Below are 6714 nucleotides of genomic sequence, written 5' to 3' on the forward strand. Positions count from 1 at the left end.
TGAATCTGTGGAAGTCATTGCCACGGGCAACTGTGAAGGCCAAGTGATAAGGCATATTTAAAGCAGAAGTTGATAGGCTCTTGGTCAGTTAGGTTGTCAAATATTATGGAGAGAAGCCAGGAGAATGGGGTTGAGAGAGATAGTAAATCAGCCATGATGGAATGGCAGAGCAGACTCAATGGGCCGAATGGTCTAAGTATCCTCCTATATCTTATAGTAAATAAAATCATGAGTGGAACAGATAGGTTTAACGTGCAGGGTCATTTTCCCTGGGTTGGGGAATCAAGAATGAGGGCATAGGTTTAAGGTAAGTGGGGAGAGATTTAATAGGAAGCTGAAGGGCAACTTTTTCACACAGAGGGTGGTGTGTATATGGAATTATCTGCCAGAGGAAAAGGCTGAGGCAGGTACATCAACAACTTTAAAAGGCTTTTGGACAGCCACGCGGAAAGGAAAGGTTTAGAGGGCTTTGGGCCAAAAAAAACAGGAAAGAAGGACGGGCTTAACACAAAAGGTTCTGCACACACTGGAAATCCAGAGAAACACACGCAAAACGTTAAGGAACTCAGCAGGTGAGGCTGCATTTACGGAGGGGAATAGACAGTCGATGTTTGGGTCAAGGCCCTTCATCAGGACCGGAAAGGAAGCAAACGGAAGCCAGAATAAGAAGGGGGAGGGGCAGGAGTACCAGCTGACAGGTAATGAAGCCAGGTGAAGGGGAAGGTGGTGGGTGGAGGAGGGGGGTGAAGCGATAGCTAACAGGTGGGAAAGGTAAAGGCCTGAAGAAGAAGGAGAGGAGTGTGGGCCATGGGAGAAGGGGAAGGAAGAGGGACACAAGTGGTTGGAGATGGGCAGGTGAGCTGAAGGGAAGGAGTAAGAGGGTAGCCAGTATGGAGAATGGAAAAGAGAGAAGGAGGGTGAGAGATTACTGGAAGTTAGAGAAATCAATTTTCATGCCATCAGGTTGGAATCTACCCAGAGGGAATATGAGGTATTGGTCCTCCAACCTGAGAGTGGCCTCATTGTGGCAGGAAGCGGGGGGGGGGGTGGGGGGAGCGGGGCGGCACAGAAGAAAAATCTGGGAATGGGAGGCATAGTTAATATGTGTGGCCACCGGGAAATCCCTCGGGCAGACAGAGTGAAGGTGCTCAACTAAGTAGTCGCCCAATCTATGTCAAGTCTCACCGATGTAAAGGAGGCCTACCTGGGAGCACTGGATAGGAGGACGTTGAGGGGCTGTAGAAAGAGAGGGCAATTGCGGTGAATGTTTCTACAGACTTAATGGGCTAAAGGCCTCAAAGTGAAGAACCTCCCCCTCAGGTTCCCCTTCAATATTTCACCTTTCACCCTTAATCCATGACCTCTACTTCAAGTCTAACCCAACCTCAGTGGAAAAAAGCTTGCTTGCATTAACCCAATCTTTTCCCCTCATCATTTTGTATACCTCTATCAAATCTCCCCTCATTCTCCTGCTCTCCAGGGAATAAAGTCCTAACCTATTCAACCTTTCCTGATAACTCAGGGCCTCAAGTCCCAGCAACATCCTTAGAAAGTCTATAAGTTTTCTCTGACCTCTTGTATGATAACATGGACTCTTGACCTTGCACTCTACCTCATCGTGGCCTTTCATCGTATTGTCTGCCTGCCCTGCACTTTCTCTGTAACTGTAATACTTTGCTCTGCATTCTGCCAGTGCTTTTCCCTTACACCACCTCAATGTACTGATATGTATGGCAGTTGTGTAACATAAAGTTTCTCACTGTACCCCAGCACTTGTGAGATTAATAAACCAGCTACCAATTGCCATCAAGTAATACATTCATGAGATGATGTCATATTCAGTGCTTCTATAGTTACGGAACATAGAACTACTGTATACAGCCCAGGTGCAGACCCTTCGGCCCACAATATTGTGCCAGACCAATTAAATTAGTAATCAAATGGCCAACTAAGATAATCTCTTCTGCCTGCACAATGTCCATTTCCTTCCATTTTCCTCACGCTCATATGCCTATTCAATCATCTCTTAAAAATCTCTGTCGTATTTGCCTCCACCACCAGCCCAGGCAGCACATTACAGACACCCACCAGTCTCTGTTGCCCCTCACATCTCCATTGAAATTACCCCCTCCCACATGAAATTTGTGCCTTCTAGTATAGGACTGTTCAACTCTTGGAAAAAGATACTCTCTGGCTACTCTATCTATGTCTCTCATAATCTTATAAATTTCCATCAGATCTCCTCTCAGCCACTCCTGAGAAAACAACCCACGTTTATCTAACCTCTCCTTGTAGCACATGCCCTCTAAACCGGGCAATATCCAGGTAAGCCTCTTCTGCACCCCCTCCAAAGCCTCGATATCCTTCTTAAAATGAGGTGACCGGAACTGTATGTGGTACTATAGATGCAGCCTAACTACAGTTTTGTAAAGCTGCTACATAACTTCCTGACCTATGAACTCAATTATGTTAGGACATAAATAGTATTCTCACATTCGCAGTGAGCAGACGAGAGAGAGAGAGAGAGAGGAGACTGCCACGTTAAGACGTGCAATATCTTCAGTATGATTCAATGCAGGGCAACAGGATGGCAGCTTCTAATATACTACTATTTGAAAGGACGCTGTGTGTCATTGATTGATGAGTATTCCTGAGAGAACATTTGAGAAATTTTTGCCGTTATATACCTAATTTTTCCAGTTCCGACAAAAGGTCATTGCTATGAAAGCCTTGCAAAATGTGAGAACACTCACCAGTATTTTCCGAGCTTGGATACAGACTGCGTCTCGTCCACTGCATCTTCCATTCGTAACACGGCAGATATTCCCTCCTTATCTTCCAGGCAGTGCAGACAAAATCCAGATTGCCAGGGAAGGAATGCCTGGAATCAGAGCTACAGAATTTTTTTCTTTACCATGACCCAGATCTTGTAACCAATAGCAACCTCTGGATTTACCCACAGTTGGTACATTTTTGTAAACTTCCCTAATCACAATCAAGATAAATCAATGATTTGATAAAAATTACCACCGTTTACAAACTACCCTGAAGATCCAATGCTTTGCAGTGTACTCTGCCTTAATTACAGTTTAGCAAACCATCTAGCCCAAAACTCTAATCTATGTCTATGGATTGCAATTTCCTCCAATATTTCAAAACATAATAGATTTTTATTCCTTTTTAGATTTGTGAAAATTTACCTCTTACCATAATCATACAGTATGTCTCTGTAAAATGTTTAAAAGATAAGCTTAAAATGGTTTTTACTTTCTAGTTTACAGTTTGTGGAAATTTTTCTGCATAATTGGATGCTCAGGCAATCTGATGACATCACAGCTCCTGGAACCACGTCCAATTGACATCCCCATCAACCGATGACATCACAGCTCCTGGAACCATGTCCAATTGACATCCCTATCAACCAATGACATCAGAGCTCTTGAAACCATGTCCAATTGACATCCCTATCAACCGATGACATCATGGCTCCTGGAACCAATTGACATCCCTATCAACCGATGACATCAGAGCTCTTGAAACCACGTCCAATTGACATCCCTATCAACCAAAGGCAGACTAGAGTGCCTGTATCACAGGGATCACCTGATCGTTGTGAGCAGATTTCTTCACTGACTGGGACATTAAATTATAAGGTGCTTTTGGTGGGAGATTATCTCCAAGCCATTTTTGGATGAAATAGATCTCTAACCTCTTCTCATCTCACTTTGAAAGTGATTTGTTGAGAATAAACCAACTAGAAATGAAATTTTGGTTAGTATTGGTCATGACAAAAGATGCACTGGTTGTTAACTGTTTATCGAGGTGAACTAAAATTGTACTACCAATAACAGATGAATCACAAGAAACTCCTCACCATTGCTGGGTTGCGAATAACTCACAGTGGTTTTTGTGGGTTACGATTTCATTCCTGTATTGCATCAACACACTGTTGTTTTTAATAACCAACATACCATTGCTGTTTTACTTTTTCTAATAATAAATTATTGCTTAATCCTGTTTCTTGCTTTGTGAAACAGTTGTAGGAGGAAAAACATCCCAATTCTGATATTAGATTAGTCTGGACTAGACTGGAATCGACGAGGGATGCTCGACAGCTGTGGCAAGGTTTGAATGCCATAACTTCCTATAAAACCAAATGAACTGAGCTCAATACTGTACCTTCTATGCTCGCTTTAACCACCTGAACATGGAGGAACCATCGCGCACCCCCACATCTCCCGATGATGCTTGGTCTCAGCATCTGAAGATGGCCTTCAAGGGAATGAATCCAAGGAAGGCATCCGGTCCGGATGGAGTACCTGGCTGAGTACTGAAGACCTGTGTTGACCAACTGGCTGGTGTGTTCATGGATATCTTCAACCTCTTGCTCTGGTAGTGTGCGGTACCCACCTGCTTCAAGCAGGCTTCAATCGTACCAGTGCCCAAGAAGGGCGTGGTAGCCCGCCTCAATGACTGTCGCCCAGTGGCACTTACCTCCACAGTGATGAAGTGTTTGAGAGGTTGGTGCTGAAGGATCTCAGCTCCTACCTGAGTGGCAACTTGGACTCGCCCCAATTCACCTACAGAGTAACACACCTACAGCAGATGCTGTCTCATTGGCTCTTCACGCAACCCTGGAACATCTGGTCAGCAAAGTTGCATATATCAGGATGCTCTTTATTGATTACAGCTCAGCATTTAACAGCATCAACCCCTCAAAACCAATCAGTAAACTCCAAGATCTGGGACTCAACACCCCCCCCCCCCCCCGTATGAAATTGGATCCTGGATTTTCTCACTCGGTTTGATTTGGAAATCACATCTCCTCCACAATCTCCATCAGCACATGAGCACCGCAGGGATGTGTGCTTAGCCCCCGCTCTACTCATTTTACACCCATGACTGTGTGGCCAAGCACAGCTCCAATTCCATATACAAGTTTGCTGATGACACCATTGTTGTGGGCCGGATCAAAGGTGGCAACACATAGGAGGGAGATTGAAAATCTGGCTGAGTGGTGCCATATCAACAACCTCTCACTCATTGTCAGCATGACCAAGGAAGTGATTGTAGACTTCAGGAGACAAAACCAGAGGTCCATAAGTCAGTCCTCATTAGAGGATCAGAGGTGTTGAGGGTCAGTAATTTTAAATTCCTGTGTGTCACTTTCTTAGAGGTCCTGTCTAGACCTATCTTATAAATATAATTGCAAAGACAGCACAACAGCTCCTCTACTTCTTAGGAATCTGCCGAGAGTTGACGTGACATCAAAAACTTTGACATACTTCTGTAGATATATAGGGGAAAGTGAAATGACTGGCTGCATTACAGCCTGGTATGGGAACACCAATGCCTTTGGACAGAAAATCTTACAAAAGGTAGTGGATTTGGCCCAGCACATCATGGATAAAGTCCTCGCAACTATTGAAGGCATCTACATGAAATGATGTCGTAGGAAATCAGCATCCATCAAAGATCCTCACCCCCCAGGCCATGCTCTTTTCTCACTGCTGGCTTCAGGTAGAAGGTACAGGTGCCTCAGGACTCTCACCACCAGGTTCAAGAACAGTTACTACCCCTCAACCATCAGGCTCTTGAACAAAAAGGAAAACTACACTCATCTATTGAGATGTTCCCACAACCAATTATCTCATCTTAAGGACTCTATCTTGTTATTTCAAGCTCTCGCTATTTATTTATATTTGCATTTGCACAGCTTGTTGTCCATTGATCCTGTTTAGTTATTATTCTTGAGATTTGCTGAGTATGCCCGCAGGAAAATTACCTCAGGGTTGTATACACTCTGAATTTGAACTTTGAGATTAGATGCTACAAGTTTCCAAGTCTTTGTGAGTCTCCAGTCTGGTCCTTTCACATTTCCCCAGTAAGGTGATAGTGAGAACAATACATGAGATACAGTGCATCTCATTCACAGGCACCATACAGCCACCATGTGACAGAGCGACAGATTCTTCAGATCGCATAGGACCACAGTGTAAAATAGTGTCTCTTGCACATTTCATAGGTGCATTGCTTAAACAGGAACCATACTTGATATTTATAATCTGTAAGAGTATGCTCCAACCTGCTGATATGAATATGGATTTCTCCTTCCAGTGAACAAAATCTGCTCTCCCCCACCCCCCCCCCCCCACACTGACCTTTTATTTCTTCTCACCTGCCTATTACTTCCCTTTGGGTTCCCCCCTCCTTCCCTTTCTCCTGTGGTCCACTCTCCTCTCCTGTCAGATTCTTTCTTCCCCAGCCCTTGACCTTTCCCACCCACCTGGCTTCACCTTTCACCTTCTAGCTAGCCTCCTTCCCCTTCTTTTAATTCAGGCAACTCTCCTCTTCCTTTCCAGTCCTGATGAAGGATATCAGCCCTAAACATTGACTGGTCTCTTTTCCACAGATGCTGCCTGACCCGAGTTCCTCCAGCATTTTGTGCATGTTGCAGAGAGTATTTATTGGTTTGATTACACCTTGAATATGAACATGGAACAGAACAGGCCCTTCAGCCCACAATGTTGTACCGACCTTCCAACCTACTGAGTTCATTTCAACCTACCTACATTGCCCCTCCATTTTCCTATCACCCATGTGCCTATCTAAGAATTTCTAGTGTATCTGCCTCACCACCACCCCTGGCAGGGTATTCCATGCACCCATCACTCTCTGTGTAAAGAACTTATCTCTGACATCCCTCCAATCACC

This window comes from Hypanus sabinus, chromosome 27 (genome assembly GCF_030144855.1).
Source record: "Hypanus sabinus isolate sHypSab1 chromosome 27, sHypSab1.hap1, whole genome shotgun sequence".
Classification (NCBI taxonomy): Eukaryota; Metazoa; Chordata; class Chondrichthyes; order Myliobatiformes; family Dasyatidae; genus Hypanus; species Hypanus sabinus.